This window comes from Lutzomyia longipalpis, chromosome 1, assembly GCF_024334085.1.
Source record: "Lutzomyia longipalpis isolate SR_M1_2022 chromosome 1, ASM2433408v1".
Lineage (NCBI taxonomy): Eukaryota > Metazoa > Arthropoda > Insecta > Diptera > Psychodidae > Lutzomyia > Lutzomyia longipalpis.
The window spans coordinates 1,171,414-1,188,698 of record NC_074707.1 but is presented as its reverse complement, the minus strand read 5'-3'; the positions used below and the strand labels follow the sequence as shown (position 1 = coordinate 1,188,698).

Here is a 17,285-nt window from a genome sequence, read left to right as displayed (position 1 = left end):
TGATATATTCGCATCTTGGAGCGCACGAGAGATGGCTGGAAGTGGTCATGGAAGACGCACACATATTGTCGCGCGCGGGCTTTTGCAACTGGAAAGTTGCTGTGGAGTGGGAAGACCCAGGTGATCGTGAGCGTATCGTGCTGGAAGATCATTACTTTACTTCGTTCACTTCCAAGAGCAATGCTGTTGCTTTTCTTATGTTGATGCCACACCGAGGGGCCTAGTAGCATACATATTTTATGTGAGATTTGAAAAAAATATTCTAGAAACATAAAATAAATCTAATATTATTGTGTTTAATTGACGGGAAATTCTGAAGAGGAAACTTGTAGGACGCTTATCCTTCCGGAAGCACAATACACAAGAATCAAAGAGAATTAAGAAGTTAAACCTCAGTCAGTTATTTGAGAAGAAAAGCCTAATAGGGAAAATGTGTGAAAAAAAATATTGGGCTACTCTCGATTTATTCATTAAGCTCAAAAGCTCTGGGCAAACTTGTAATGATTCGGACTGACCTAGTATGTTTGATATTTGGGGGAATTCACTACTCAGTCGTACTTAAAAATTTAAGTCAGTTTCTTTAAAGTCGGTCTTAAAGTTTTAAGTCAGTTTTTTTTAAAAGTCGGTCTTAGAATTTGTAAGACGGTCTTAAGGTTTTAAGTCAGTTTTTCTTAAAGTCGGTTTTAAGTCAGTTTCTTTAAAGTCCGACCTATAATTTGTAAGTCGGTCTTAAGGTTTTAAGTCAGTTTTTTTTAAGTCGGTCTTAGAATTTGTAAGACGGTCTTAAGGTTTTAAGTCAGCTTTTCTTAAAGTCTGTGCTAAAATTTGTAAGTCGGTCTTAATTTTCAAGTCCCTTTTTAAAGTCGGTCTTAGAATTTGTAAGTCGGTCTCGAAATTTTTAAGTCAGATTAACATTTTACAAATTTTAATGTTTGGAGATTATCAGATGCACTTTTTGGAACTTAAAAAATTGAAAAGTGTAATCAGCAAGTAAACTTTTCAATTTTTTAAATTCAAATAAGTGCATCTGACAATCTCCAAACATCAAAATTTGAACCTAAAATTTATTGAAAAATATGCATTTTGTTAATCTAACTTACAAATTTTAAGAATGACCTAAAATTTTTAAGTCAGACTTAAAAAACTGACTTAAATTTTTAAGACCGACTGAGTAGTGAATTTCGCCCATTCTTTCCCCCCAATGCAATGTAGATATAAAAAAATATAATTAAGCTCATCATCCCACCACGTATTAACTTGAAAGCTCCGAAAGCACAGAAAAATACATAAATTCTCTTCATTCAGTGTAATTTGTACTCGAAATCTCTTCTACAATTTATAATGTTTGCTAAGAATTTATCATGATTGAGATATCATAAAAATCAAACATTTTATAGCATTCTCAAGTACCTCTAAATATTGATCCTTTAATGGAGAGAGTATCAGGGCATTATTTGTATCAGCTAACGCGTTGGATTTATTATACTTCACAATTTTTCAGTTCTTCTTCTGCTGCGAATAATATTTGTTAAAGCTCTTCATAGCCCATAAATCAATGTCAAATGGATGATCTGTGATTTAGGTGTATATTCACAGATTTGATGAATTGTGAAGCTACTCTCCCAGCTAACAAATAATCCACTTGGACGCTCATTCATCTCCTCGTAGCGTGAATATTGCAAACCCATTCATTGTCACGCTGTGAGATATATTTTCAGCTCATTTTTCGGCACATAACATAATTACCAAATAATTGCTGTATTTAATGTCAAGCAATTACCAACAAATTGCACCATTTTGTGCTCATCGAGGCCCCTCACTCTGTGTACCATCCAATACCGCATCATTGCGCCACAGAGAGAACAGAAAAATTGAACGAAATTATAAAACACAAATTATTATTTGTTTTCTTTTTTTATATTATTGATTAAATAACATTACATATGATTTTATTAGTATATAATGGCCACAAAAGTTATAAATAAATTATAAATGATACAATGTCTTCGCTAAGCATTTTTTTTCATCTTGTTTAAATATGTACGAATGTATTTCTATTTGACTATTTTAGTTTTCTTCTTTTTTTCTCATCATCTCTCACACCTTATCTCCTTGTAAGTAATCCTAAAATTCAAGAACTAACTTGGTTTTTGTTTTCTTCCTTCAGTGTGTGTCTGTCAATTGAAATAAAGAAATCTTAGGAGGTGCTGTGAGGATTTTTCTCAACACCATCTTAAACATTTTTTATTCTCTTTTTTTAAATATTCTATGCTGGCCATGTTAGTTTTTTTTTTATTTTATATAAGAGGAGGAAAATTAATTTTCTGCAAAATTCAATCTCAGATTTAGTGAAAATTAGGTATTATATGTGGAAAATATGTATAATGTAAAGTTGAGAAAAACTTTACAATTTTCAACTTTTTAAAAAATGATTGAACCAACAATTTCACACAATTCTACAATCAATTGCAGATTTCTCATGTAAAATTTATCAAATTGCAAAATGTCAAATAACTTTCTAAGAACTTCCGTTTACACATACCTATAGCTATTGTATATATAGTATTTCAAAGCTTTTATATAAAAACTAAACCACGACAGTAAAATAAGTTTTAAAAGTTGTGGGGAAAATTGTAAAAGTGAAAAACGTTGTGTGTGTGGATGGCGTAAAAGCTCTGGAGAACCGAACAGTTTGAGGTGGCAGGTATATAAATGGGAAATGATGGCCACAATGAGGGAACAATGTAGTGCTTTTCCCGTGACAAACAACGCTACTCAACTTTGCAAAAACATATTGTGGAAAATGTACGCAGAAGTTGGATTCCATGTCGCACATCTCTCATGCTGTGGTTCACACAAAACTTCTATGTGACAGGGGAGGGACGACCTACACACATTTTGTACATAAACCAGCATAGAATTAATATTAAATCACCTACTAAAATATCATATGTATGTGTATGTGTGTGTGTGTTTTGCTTTTGTGTTGGTGTCTCAAAGAGGGGGGCGGGGGAGCAAAAAGATGCTAATTATACCTCCTATACACATATATTTATGTCTTGTGCTAAAAAAGTATTAAAAAGGACGTATTCTATATTTCCTCCACATACGGTTGGTTTTTGTTTTTCTCCTTTTTTTCACCTAAGATACATATTACATTTTGCTACGACATATTTCCATTTTTTTTCTCCAAATTCAATAGTACTTTTTTTGGATACAAAAATAAATATTGTTGCATTAATATACTTTTTTTTAAATATGCTTTTCATCTTCATAAATATGTCTCTTTAAAAGATGTTGTGTCTATATTCTTTTCTGTGTTGTCTTTCCATCTTTTTTTCCAAAAATCAAGTGTTTTCTTTTGATAAAAATATTATTTCTTTTACAAATTTGCAGTGTGTTGGTAAATGAAAAAAAAAATGAATTTAGTGTTTCATTGAAAAGGGGTCTGTCTCTCTTTTTAGCTAAATATATGTCACTGATAGAAAGCTTTTAATCTTGTCGTCGTGCATAAAAAACAACAATTTTATTTTTTTAATATATAAAATTAAACTCTGTGATGAACAAAGGAGATTCTTCTTTTTTTTTTCAAGATATTAATTTTTTCTTTACACAATATATCATTTTTTTTATTTCATCTTATGCAAAATACTCTTGATAGGTTGTTACATTATCAGAAAATATATATTAGCATACTTATATTGTGTACAATGTACATAATTTAGTGATATTTCCGATTTTTTTTATTCCTTAAAATTTTTCCTCCACTATAAAAACCTTTTACACTTCACGTAATGATATAAAAACAGAATACGAAGGAGATTTCTTTCACTTTTTTTATCAGCTTTGTATTGGATTCTGTTGGAGCAATTTTAATGAATATCTTTGCCTCTCAATTAAATTAAATTAAAAGTTAAATTAATAAGATTTTTATTATTTAATAAAATAAAAGAAAATTTTTTAAACTTCTTGACACGTTCTTTATTAAATTAGGATTTGAAGAAAATTTTCAAGACTTAACCAATATGAGCTGAAGTTTTTCCAACTCTTGGCCAAAAGTCTCCAACTTAAAAGCTTGTGCGTTTTTTGCAACCCCCTTCCCACCCTTCCCAATATTGTGACTCACTCGGTATCTTTTAAACTGATTTTAAAGCATTTTTAAATAAAATTTATGAGAATTTATTTTTTACGATTAGCAAATTGAAAGGAAATTTTTTATTATTTTATGGAAAGCTTTTTGAAATAAAATATATTGGATTTTATAAATGTTATTTCTTATTGCTTTTTTTATGGTTTGTTTGAATAAAATTCCCACCACCCTCCTTGTGCGTCTAATGACGTCTTAATGTAGATTTTGAATTTATTTTATTTTCCCAAATTGAATGAAATTTCATTCATTAATTTTTATTCAAATAAAAAATAAAAATTCAATTCAATTAAAAATTCGATTTGATTTGGAATTTAAAGAAATTCTAACTTGTTTTCCGCAAAGATTTAGCCTTTAAAAATTCTTTTAAAATTGCTACCAACTTAATCCCCGTTCATAAGCTTTAGAAGTTAAGAATGAGTCTTCAAGTTTTTTTTTTCATCTCCTCCGAAAAGCTTCAAAAAATTAACCTAAAGAGAAGTGAGAAAGAAATTTACAAAGAAAAATTCAACAAAAAGAAAACATTTTCATCTACATTGTTTTTTTTTTTAATCCACATTTCCTCACATCCTTTATACATTAAGCTTCGATTTTGGACTAGAATTTCCACCTTCTCTCTATGATGATTTTTTTTAAATGGGTGTTACCGCCGTCGTTTGCCCTTAAATTTATAAACCTTAGTTCATCTCCCCCCTTTTCACATTTAATCTTTTTTCTTCTTCATTTTAAACCTAAGCACCTAAAGTTAATTCCAATTACAATATTCAATTAACATTAATATATAGTTTTTTAGATTCTATCGTAAAATACAATTATGGTATTTTTTTTTTCATTCACTTATTACTTGTATTACATATAATCTTTTCTCCCTCAAGTTCTTTTTTTTCCAATAGAATGTTTATGTATGTATGTGTGTGTCTTTTCCATCATCATATGATGCTTTTCCACCCGATTGTGTCTTCTTATTTCTTTTTCTTCGTCTCTTTTTGTGGGTCTTTAGACATTCTCTACCTTTTTGACTAACTATATAGTTAAAATACCTAATGTTTCTTCACGTGTTTTTCATCATTTTTTTTTATATAATCTTTCTTTCTTTTTTTTTCAGAATAGGAGGGAACCAACGTTATTAATCTCCTTATGAAATATAATATCCTTATTGACAGGATGTGTAACAAATTACAACATCAAAGCAAGAACTCCATCATTTTCTCTTAAGCCGTTTTTCTTCTTAGCGTTCTTTTTTTTTTTTTTGAGGGAAAGAAATTGAGCTTCTGATAGGGGGGATGTTCCTCAATGATGATGGTAAAGAAAAAAAATGAAAGAAGCTCTATTTTGAGAGCTTTTCATGCTTCAACTTCCGGGAAGTTTTTCTGTAGTATGGAAAAAAACATTTTTCACCGCGAAGAGCTTTTCTTTTTAATTGCATCAGAAGCTCAATTTTCATTTTATACCCATTTTACCCAGATTCAAAATAGGAATACATATAGGATTAATGTTTGGAAAAGTGCTAAGGAGTTACCGCAGGTGATTCCTTTGAGTATTGCCGTAAAGAGAGGTGTAAATGCGTCTGGGAATTTTATGTGATTACCTTGGGGGAGGGGAGCATCTTGTGTGACGTGTGTGCACAACCCTCCTTCACACTTTCATCTCACCCTCAAATTTATTGCCAATTCGAAATCACTCACAGAAATTTAATGAGGTTTTCTCCAATATAAAATTTATGTTTGTGTCTTCATTTTACTCAAGAAGTGTTACGTAAGTGCATGAAAAGCTCAACTATCGAAGGAGCAAAGGGGGGATAATGAAGTGAAAAAGCTGAATAATGTAGAAAGAAAATACCCAAATGAATGAATTGCAAAAGCCAAAATGTTCTTGATGAGAGAACATTTGAAACTTTTGCTGAAAAGAATCTTTAAATTCTTATGCCATTCTGACAAATAAAATCGCTCAAATCAATATTAGAAGAAAAAATTACCTCAACTAATTCACAATGCGTGGAAAAAAAGCTACTTTACAATGACATCCACTGAGGATTCCTTTTTTTTAGTGATATATTAACATTTTCTCTAAAATTTTTCTCTTTTGCACAAGGAAAACTCCAAGGATATTTTGTTGCCTTTGTGGTACGCGTGTCTGATGAATTTATCTACCTTTTATTGTTTTTTCTCGCTTAGAAATTGTTGTTCTTTTAAAAATTCTGCTCTATATATTTTTTGTCATTTTATAAAACAAGCTCTCGCACAATTCGGTTCACCTGAAGCATTTTTTTTCTGTTTTATTTTTCTATTTAATTTATATATTCTCTGTGAGACACAAATATCGTGTGTGTGAAAAAGAGATGTGATTACTACAGAAAGCACAATAGTGACGATAAAACTACAAGAATCTCTGTTTCTTGTCTGATATAGGAAATAACACTGCATAGGGGAGCCTGTGGTAAGTTCAGCTAAGTTAAATCCCTTTTTTTGCTATGTAATGATACTCTTTACTAAGGAGGGGCTCATTGCGAGCAAAGATGAGCTAATAGGTTTATCGCAGACATGCTGGACACTACCACATGTTCCATCTACAATACAGTGGAAAAAGTCAGTCTATGTGAAGCTTTCTTTTTTTTTTTTTTTGTTTCAAAGATTCTGTGAAAAATTCTTGTTTGTTTGTAAGCTTTGTTTTGAGTAGTTTTGTGTTTTTTTTACTTCTTTTGTATTTTTATTTAGTTTTTTTTTTGGACTATAGCAAGTCTTCTGAAGGCGCCTAAACTACAATCAGTTTTTATTATACGAACCAAAAGGATTTTTTTTATATAATTTGATTTTTTTTCTTTCTTGTTTAGTAGACATGGGGGGTGTGAAAAAGTTCTCTGTAACAGCAATAATCCCTCCAAAAAAAAGAATATTTCTCACGCATTTCAATCTTGCAAGGACACTCTACTACAACTACAACAATGAGAGATTCTTTTGAGTGCATTCTTCATAAAAGTGCAGCATTCAAATAAATTTTTTTTTGTTTACTTATCTCTTTCTTATACCTTGAAATATCCTCTTTTTTTCTTACCTACCTTCCTTATTTCTTTTTCTCTTTATCTCAGTGACAACGATAGACTGAACATTTTACAATTAAAAATGAGATATTGTACAATTTTGCAAGCCAAACTTGCGCTAGCAGTTAATTTTTTTTTCTTCTTCCATCATCTTTCAGCATCCAACATCACTGTTGCACAATCTTTCTTTTTTTTTTCTTTTAAATATTAATTAAGTTTATAGGTAATTTCTTCAGCTTTTCATTTCATTTTTTTATGTGTAATGCTAAAATCTAAATATATCTGTGGCTATTATTGTTTCATCTTAATCCACAATTTTTTCTTTCTTTTTTTCTATTTTCTTACTCACTTTCTTTCCACTGTAAAACAATACTGAGTCGCCAGGAAAATAAGAAGATGTGGTCTTCCCTCTAATTTACACGTTTATTCTTCTTCTCTGCAACTACACGGGCCTCTTGGGGTTTTCTCGCAGACGGGTTGATCGCTGATGCTCTCCGTTGCGGCTGTACGTCTCTGGTGGTGCACAGGATGATTCAAATCCCTCGTATCTTCTTCAGACGGTGACGAGCGTCTCCCAGGTTCTTCTCGTGGTGCTTCTTCTCGACGGGCGCCTTCTCGACGGGGGTTTTGTGTCGCCCCGGAGATTAGTGTGCAGAGTTTGAGCTTCTCTGACACGCGCGGGAATTTGGCGTCCCGGCGATGATATACACTGGGCGTGGGACTTGCCCAAATGAAGCGCACGTACGGGAGTTTAACGTCCCGACGGGAATGAGCACTGGGATTGAGCTTCCCAGGTCGTGAGGTGCTTCGGTGTGCTAGTGCTGGTGCTTCCTGTCCAGCCAAACGGTGATAAATCGCACCTTTGGGATGTGGAACGCTCAACGGGCACAGAGCTTCCGACTCAACGGGATGAAACTTTCCCGGAGGTTGTCAGGCACCAAACGTGAGTCTCCCTGACTGACAAGGTCCTCGTAGATCCCTCCGAAACGGTGGTGCTCAGCTCCTTCAATTTGTATCGGGCGCCAGCTCCCAGGATAAGGAGCTTGAAGGAGGTTCAGCGTCGTTCTTCGCTCTCCGATGAGGAATTCTTGCAGTCACCGCGGTGGCTTCCGGCGGGAGGACTTCAGACTGTGGCACTCCACAACTTTTATCTAATTTTGGGAATATAAGAGAGAAATTATGAGTCTCTTCTTAATGAGCTCCCATGGCAGACTAACTACCCACTGCCACAGCAGTGGGATACAAGGAACAGAACATACACTAAAACATACACAAGTGCCGTCACTACCCCTCCCCTTTTTGGAGACTTTTCAAATGATTCAGTTGGCATTCCGCAACATAAGAATATTTTATAAAAAAAAAAAAAAGAATGATCATATAATTCAGAATCGAGCTTTGAGAACAATCTTTTAACCCATGTCTCGCGCTGCCAATTCCGCTGAATGCCTTAAGACCAATTTGATTAAAAGTAAGAGAACAATTTATAGGCTAAGGGCTTAAATTAAAATTAACCAGACATAATCAATATATAGATTTGAGATCATCTTAGAGATCTCTTATTATTAAGAGGCTCAAATAATATTTATAATTTAACAAAAGAAATCATCACTCCTCAGTTCAACCTCCCACATCTTTCTTCCATCATGATTTGGTAATCATCATGATCACCCGAGCTTTCGGACAAGAATAAAGGTGAAAGGGACATTTCAAGAAACATTTCGTTATTTTACATGTAAGGCAAATTTTTAGGATGATCTTTTGCAGAATGGGGGGGGTCTCATTGAAGGTATTCAAAATTGAAATTTTATTTTCTGCTGAAAGACAAAGCTTTTCTTAAGCAGATTAAGACAATAATAAATTTTCTTTCACAAAGCTTCTTGAGCTTGCTTCATTTATATTTAATTTTCAATCATAGAGCTTCTTGTGCTCTCTTCAATTTTCCAAAATGACTTCTTTCTTTCAAAGACCTCTCGTCTTTTCTCCTTCCGTGGACTCTCTCCACCATCTTCTCCACATCAATCGTCTCTCCTTCCTTACCAGCATTCGCTATTAGCAACACGGAGCTGCTTGTATGGGGAAAGGTATGATGGGATGAATGGAACTTTTCTTCCATTTCTTCTCCTTCTTCTTATCTTCTATGATCTCTTCGCAAACTCGTAAGATTTGACCCACGCGTAATTCGCATAACGTGAGCCTTTGACACGGATGTGGGGTCGAAAGATCATGGCTTCGTGATCCTGACTGGCACATTGCGCGAGCTTCGCCGCACGTATAGGTCTCACATACGATTTGGATTTTTCCCACTTCCGCAAGTCTTTTAGACCCCCAACTCAGACACACTCCCCCTGAGGCATACTCCGTCACACCCACTCGACACGACACGGTCCTCCCCTGCTCACTCAGTCTTCCACTATTATCGGTCGTCCGAGCTTCCGGGGATTCTCGCATAGGTCACGTCTTGCGGCCCATAAGTCGAAGACACCAAAAGAACGAGGAAGGGGTGAGTCTAAATTGGGGTTCGGCAAAACCTACTTCCCTGGGGTCCATCCGCATACGCATGAGAATAAATACCGGCTACGTAGACACTTTTCTGCCTACCCGGCAATGTGGTCGCCAGGTAACGAACGTCAGGAGTCCTTCTATTTTTCATGGATATATTTTTTTTCGCGGATTAGACGAGGATGCGAAAAGAATATTGACTCTACATATTAGGTGGGATGGGTCCTATGCATCTTGTGCATGAAATTTCTTTAGGATTTGGAAGGATGGATTTATTTGGATTCTGCCAAGTGCAGGGGAAAAGATTCAAGGAACAAACATCTTCGATTGCGAATCAACCGAATGCCATCCGAAAGAGCTCCTGCCACCTACGACAGAATATGACTCAGACAAATTTCAAAACGGGACTCTCACCAAGGATGTTCCAAGGCAGAGCGACAACTTTTAGGGAGCGACCCTATAGGTGCTCATGCAAAATCTTTCCTCATTTTATGACTATTGAGGATCCAACAATAGTTTATCAAGGGCAATCCGATACCTTCCTTCGGATTAAACAAAATAAATAAGGAGGGAGTTAGAAAAGGCAGTAAGAACCTAGTTCCAGCGGAACTTGCTTTAATCTCCTTAGCTCCTTGCAATAATTTACAAAAGGGTGATTAATCAATCTCTGAACAACCTCAGATCCCCTTTGTTGCGAATAAAATCGCTGAATCTTGTGATTTTCTTTCATTTCAAAATCCAAGCAAAATTTTATGTAGTTTAAATTGAGACATACCCATCTGTATAGAAAAATGGAAAAGGAAAAATATTGAATAAAATCCAAAATCTTGGGATTTTATAAAGAAATATTGACGTTAATCTGATTTTATATCTTTCTTGTGATATCGTGCAATTCTCCCTGTATTAATGTCTTCGAGCTCGTAGGTATCTCCTTGAACTGACACAACTCTCGCTTTGAGCCACCGAAGAAATTTATGCTGAATGCCCTTAGCCTGATCTGACTGGCCAAAATTACGCCGCCATACCAGATCTCCCACTTTAAAAGCAACAACGCGTTTTCGCAGATTGTAACCCTTTGAATTTTTATCGTGTGCATCTCGCAATTTAGGAATTACTTTCTTTCGGGCATTCTCAAGCATTTTCAGTCTCTCCTGTAAACCCAAAGGAGGCTGCATTGAATTAATAGTGTACTGGTCAGCATTCATAATCATTTCCTGCCCAAAATTAATAAAATAAGGCGTCATTTTTGTACCCTCATGAACCGCAGAATTAATAGCGCACTGAATTTGGTGGAGATTGTCTGCCCACTCTTTATGTTGCTTTTTAATAAAAGCCCTCATTGAGGTAACTATGGTGCGATTTACTCTTTCGGTTGGATTCGATTGGGGGTGATATAACGGCGTTTTCCAATGTTGGATACCGCGACTTTGGAGGAATGACTTAAATGCTTTTGACTCAAATTGTACTCCATTATCAGATAAAATAATTTGGGGAGTGCCGAACACACAAAAAATACGATTCTCAAGTACATCGATGAGCATATGGGTCTTAGCGCTTCTAAGGGGGAATGCTAAGACAAATTTAGAGAAACGGTCAACTACTACTAAAATGTCTGTATATCCTCTAGAGGATTTTACAAGAGGCCCAATATAATCAAGGGAAAGGATCTGCCATGGCCTAGTGGCTTCAACAAATTTTCCCATCGGGGGAGCTAAAGGTACATTAGGTGCCTTTGAGGCTTTACAAATTTGACAGTCCTTGATCCATTTACTAATTTCTTTTCTCATTTTTGGCCAATAATAGTAGTAGGACACACGACTGAGGGTTTTAAAATAACCAAAATGCCCTGCAGTCGGCTCATCGTGGTACTTTCGAATCACTTCCGCGCGATCCTCCTTCGGAACCACCATTTTCCACCTATGCTCCACCACACCGAGATCATTTTGTGCTCTACAGAGCTTAAACAGACGTCCTTGCTCCATCTTGTATTCGGGATGTTTTTCTGGGCTATTCTTGACTTTGTCCAGGAGTGAGCCATACCAGGCATCGCGGACTTCGGCGAGGGAATCTACATTGAGGCATCTCGATAGGGCATCAGGGACAATATTTTCCCTTCCCGGACGATGGCGCACATCAAAATCAAATTCCTGCAGCCTCAAAATCCAACGAGCAAGACGGCCACGAGCCTCCTTAAGACGCAAAAGCCACTGCAGCGCAGAATGATCGGTTTCCACTACAAACCGTGCTCCCACAAGATATTGCCGGAACTTCTCGATGCTATACAACACTCCCAAAAGCTCCTGCTCCGTTGTGGTATAATTTCGCTCAGCTGCCGTAAATTTCCGGGACATATAAGCGATAACCCGCTCTTCATCCTCCTCTCCTTGTACTAGGACACCTCCGCATCCGAAGTCGCTGCTATCGGTTTTAACGCGGAAAGGTTTGGAGTAGTCGGCGGTGGCTAATATGGGCGCGGAAACTAAAGCCTGCTTGAGCTTCTCGAAAGCCTCATCTGCTTCAGCAGTCCATTCGATGGTCTTAGGCTTTCCCTTCAGGAGATTTGTGAGCGGTAGGATTGTGGTAGAAAAGTTGGGGATAAACTTCCTATACCAAGACATCATCCCGATGACCTGTCGCAAACCCTTTACAGTTCTTGGAGGGGTGAGGGTCAATATGGCATCCACTTTCTCGGTGTTCGTTGAGATTCCTTCCGGAGAAACTGTCAATCCAAGGAAACTCAACTCTGGCACACAAAATTTGGACTTGGCCAGATTGATGGTCAAATTTGCTTTCTTGAGCCGATGTGCCACCTCCTTTAGCATGCGCAAATGGGTTTCAAAATCAGGGGTAACAACAAGGATGTCATCAAGGTAATAGTAGACAAAGGGTTCGAGATCATGACCAAGGACAAGGGACATCAACCGGGCCATGCTCATAGGGGAATTCACCAAACCAAAAGGGGTTCTTTGAAAACAGTAGAGCTTTCGCCCTGGAAGAGCGAAAGCAGTTTTCTGTTGATCCGCAGGGTTTAGTGGAATTTGGAAAAAGGCCTCGGATAGATCGACGCTGGATAGGTACTGAGTACCGGACAATTGTGATAAGATTGCTTCGATATGAGGAAGGGGGTAGGTGTCTCTCACCGTGACACTGTTGAGTCCCCGCGCATCCAGACAAAATCTGATCCGCCCATCCTTTTTGTCTCTGATTGTTACAGGGTTTAACCAAGGAGTCGGTTCGCACTCCCGAATGACTCCACGCTTTAAGAGTCGATCTAGTTCCACATCCACAGCCTTCATCAGATGAGTAGGGACTGGGTAACAACGCTGATGGACAGGGGCATTGTCAAGGGTTTCGATCTTGTGGGTAATCAAGGGGGTGCGACCAAAATTGTCCTCCGTAGTGATGGGAAATTGGGGAATAACATCGTCAAGACGAGCCCTCTCCTCACTGCTAAGGACCACAGGATTCTTGCTTAACGCTGCGCAGTTTGGAGGCTTAGGCTTGACTATCGTGATGCCAAATTTGAACCAAAAATCCACACCTAAAATCAATGGGGAGGTCAAATCAGGGACAACCAAGACAGGTAACAAGTGGGTTTCGCCGTTAAAAGAAAAGGGAACATCTACAAGTTCAACACATTCGTGCATGCTTCCATCGGCGGTACGGATGTATGTGGCATTTTTAGGATTTCTTCCCATCAGATGGATATCCTTCAATAACTCCTCTGATCCTTTGCCCAAGCATGTGTGGGTAGCTCCACTGTCCAATAATCCCACAATTTCATGCTCAAAAATTTTCACCTTCGCATAAGGTCTACAATCATCATCGCTGGGGGTTCCCAATGGGACATCATTTACTTCCCCAATAGTAACTGCAGATCCTTGGGATGCTTGGGTTATATTTGGGTGCAAGATGGGGAGAGGATCATTAAAATCAATCAAATCTGAGCAACCAAACACATCCTCAGTGAAGTCGATTAAAGTTGTTTCCTTCACTAATCCACCAGCCGCTATTGTTTGAGGAACTTCTGAACTCAAAGATGTTGTATCCTTTACGGTGTCCTCTTTAGGATCTTCATACAATGGGATTTTCTGTAAAATGCGCTCCAATTCATCATCTGATTCCTCAATACTCAATTCAAAAGCATCCATTTCATCGCAAAAATATTCATCGTTAATTTCAAAATCTTTATCTATCTGTTGACAACTCTGGGATTGTTTTTATTTTTCCTATGACGTTTGCGTTTATTTATCGTGACTTGAGGGATTGCAGGAGATCTCCCGGTATCCACCATCCCTCCTAGTGTCCCGGAGCTGCTTCCCCCGAACACGTGGGACAATTCCTCCTGACCACATTCTCAGCACCACATCCGTAGCATAATACTCTAGCACGGCGAGGCTGAGTGCACTGTTCCAGTGGGTGATCTCCCAGGTAGCAATTGACGCACATGGACGAAGTATTGCGAGGACGTGGCGGTGTGGATGGATCAGAATTTCTTCTGTTATTCCGCGGGAAATTCCTTCGAGGAGCTGCTGTGGTATTCACTGCATCCACAGCTGATAAACCACGAGATGGTTTTGGGCGTGAGGAATCTTCGCTTGCGATCAACATATTGTTCTCAATAATGCGGAGTGCTTTTTCCATTTCAGAGACAGAAGAAAATTCCCTGAGAAGGATTGATTCCCGGATCCTGGGATGCAGATTCCTACGGATCATTTGAATCTGGGTCCCCTCATCAAGGGGTGCCTCCAATTCACGGAACAAAGCACGGATATCCGCAATAAATACTCCCACACGCTCACCATCACGTTGCTTCCTCTCCTCCAGCCTCCTACGCACGGATAAATCGCAATCACTACGATCAAAGGTAACTCTAATGGCACTCGCGAAATCTTCCCACCTTGTAAACAATTCACACGAACGGTACCACTTCAAAGCATCGCCACTCAAACACAAATGCACACTGGAAAGCACTGATTCCGTGGCCACTCTCTGCGCATTAGCCATCCGCTCCATTTCACGGAGGAAGGTTCCCACTCGTGGTCCCCGGAGATCTCCAGAAAATGTAATGCCCCAATCCTTCAGTGGAATGGGCTTAAAGGTGCTGAGACTTCTCAACGGAGCAGAAGCGGAGTCAACGGCGGAAGAATTGAGGCTTCCTGGCTGAGATTGTGCCTCATGTTGGGGATCGCTTAAGCCTTGGGGAGCTTCTTGTCCACCAACAGCCCCGAGTTCTTCAGGGATGCTCTCAAGAGAGTGATATGTAGTGGCATTTAAGTTCGAATTAAATCTCCCTGTCGATGCCATGCGTGGGATGCGTGACTGCAGTGGCGTCTGCTCGTATTGGGATCTGGACGTCGCTTGAGGGGCGTTTTGGAACTGAAGTTGAGCGACTTTATCTACCAGGGTATTCATTGTGGATGCCAAAGTATTCATCTGTGCATGCATCGCATTGGAATTCCTTTGCATTTCCCGGTAAATATCGCTGTTCCTGGATTCCAGGGTTGCCAAATATTCACTTGTGGCTGTCCCAAACGATTCTACCATCTCACGATTAGCCCTTACTTCCCTTTCTAGGTTCTGAAATCTTTCTTCCCATCTAATTATTGGGGTGCCTCGGCCACTCCCAAATATCGTCGGAGATCGCACAGGGATGGACGATTGAGGGGTGTTAGCAACCGAGGTGGTTGGTGGTTGCTGCACCGTATTAGTGGGTGGTTGTTCGGTAGTGGTAGGTGGTGGTTGGTTCGTGGAGGGATTTCTTCGAGTACCGACCATTGTGACAAACAAACAAGGAAAATTCAGGAATAAATCTCAATATTAGCGAATAAATTCGCCTCAAAATGACCAAAATTTGCGAATAAATCGCTTCAAAATGACCAGAATCTCCGTGGATAAATGCTTAAACCCACGAAATTCTTAATTCAACAACATATAAATCATAAACATGCAAGAAAACATGCGAAGAATCTCGCCTAAAATTCCCACAAAATCTCGAATTAAATTCTTTATCAGGGAAAAATTTTCAAAGAATTAATCGAGGAAATCAGGCGGAGAATTGGCCTCAATGTAAAATCAACTTAAATTTAATTCAAATTGAAGCAATAAATTGTTCAGGAAAAATAATTTAATAAAAATTAACTTTAAATTTAATTTGCAAATTAAAATCCTGCAAGGGGATTCTTCTACTTTACAAAAAAGAAAAAACAGCAAAAAAGAAAAAAAAAATCTTTTGCTCCCGGATGTCTCCACAACGGGTGATTTTCAAAGTGCCCCCTAAATGAAACTTTGACCCAATGGCAAAATTAATTGAAATATTAAAATAATTGCAATATTAAAATAGATTCACTTTCGCTTTCAGGCCACAATTCTTTGGGGGTCCCGTATGGGGATTTCTAAAGGGGCTCCAAACGGTGATGGGGAAATAAATTTCGCACAAAGGTCCCCCAAAATGTTCGCTGAAAGGGGCTTTGTTTGGGGGTTGCGGTATTCCGGGAATCGCAAGTTCAAAAGATCTTTTTTCTAGTTATGGGTATCCCTTCAGGGGCATGAGATTTTACCAACAGGGTACTTACCTGGTTCGCCACGGGTTGGGCGCCAATAAAACAATACTGAGTCGCCAGGAAAATAAGAAGATGTGGTCTTCCCTCTAATTTACACGTTTATTCTTCTTCTCTGCAACTACACGGGCCTCTTGGGGTTTTCTCGCAGACGGGTTGATCGCTGATGCTCTCCGTTGCGGCTGTACGTCTCTGGTGGTGCACAGGATGATTCAAATCCCTCGTATCTTCTTCAGACGGTGACGAGCGTCTCCCAGGTTCTTCTCGTGGTGCTTCTTCTCGACGGGCGCCTTCTCGACGGGGGTTTTGTGTCGCCCCGGAGATTAGTGTGCAGAGTTTGAGCTTCTCTGACACGCGCGGGAATTTGGCGTCCCGGCGATGATATACACTGGGCGTGGGACTTGCCCAAATGAAGCGCACGTACGGGAGTTTAACGTCCCGACGGGAATGAGCACTGGGATTGAGCTTCCCAGGTCGTGAGGTGCTTCGGTGTGCTAGTGCTGGTGCTTCCTGTCCAGCCAAACGGTGATAAATCGCACCTTTGGGATGTGGAACGCTCAACGGGCACAGAGCTTCCGACTCAACGGGATGAAACTTTCCCGGAGGTTGTCAGGCACCAAACGTGAGTCTCCCTGACTGACAAGGTCCTCGTAGATCCCTCCGAAACGGTGGTGCTCAGCTCCTTCAATTTGTATCGGGCGCCAGCTCCCAGGATAAGGAGCTTGAAGGAGGTTCAGCGTCGTTCTTCGCTCTCCGATGAGGAATTCTTGCAGTCACCGCGGTGGCTTCCGGCGGGAGGACTTCAGACTGTGGCACTCCACAACTTTTATCTAATTTTGGGAATATAAGAGAGAAATTATGAGTCTCTTCTTAATGAGCTCCCATGGCAGACTAACTACCCACTGCCACAGCAGTGGGATACAAGGAACAGAACATACACTAAAACATACACAAGTGCCGTCACTACCCCTCCCCTTTTTGGAGACTTTTCAAATGATTCAGTTGGCATTCCTGTGTGGGACAAATTTGAAAATGTGCACGT

At 38.7% G+C, this 17,285-nt stretch overlaps 1 long non-coding RNA gene across 1 annotated transcript; it reads right to left on the bottom strand.

The window, feature by feature from the left end:
• Window positions 1-7,588: 7,588 nt before the first annotated feature.
• LOC129786389 (uncharacterized) lies at window positions 7,589-17,283 on the bottom strand. Its single transcript, XR_008750115.1, has 2 exons — window positions 16,259-17,283; window positions 7,589-8,335 (listed from the first exon to the last, which is right to left on the bottom strand). It is a non-coding gene; the product is annotated as an uncharacterized LOC129786389 (long non-coding RNA).
• Window positions 17,284-17,285: the final 2 nt, after the last annotated feature.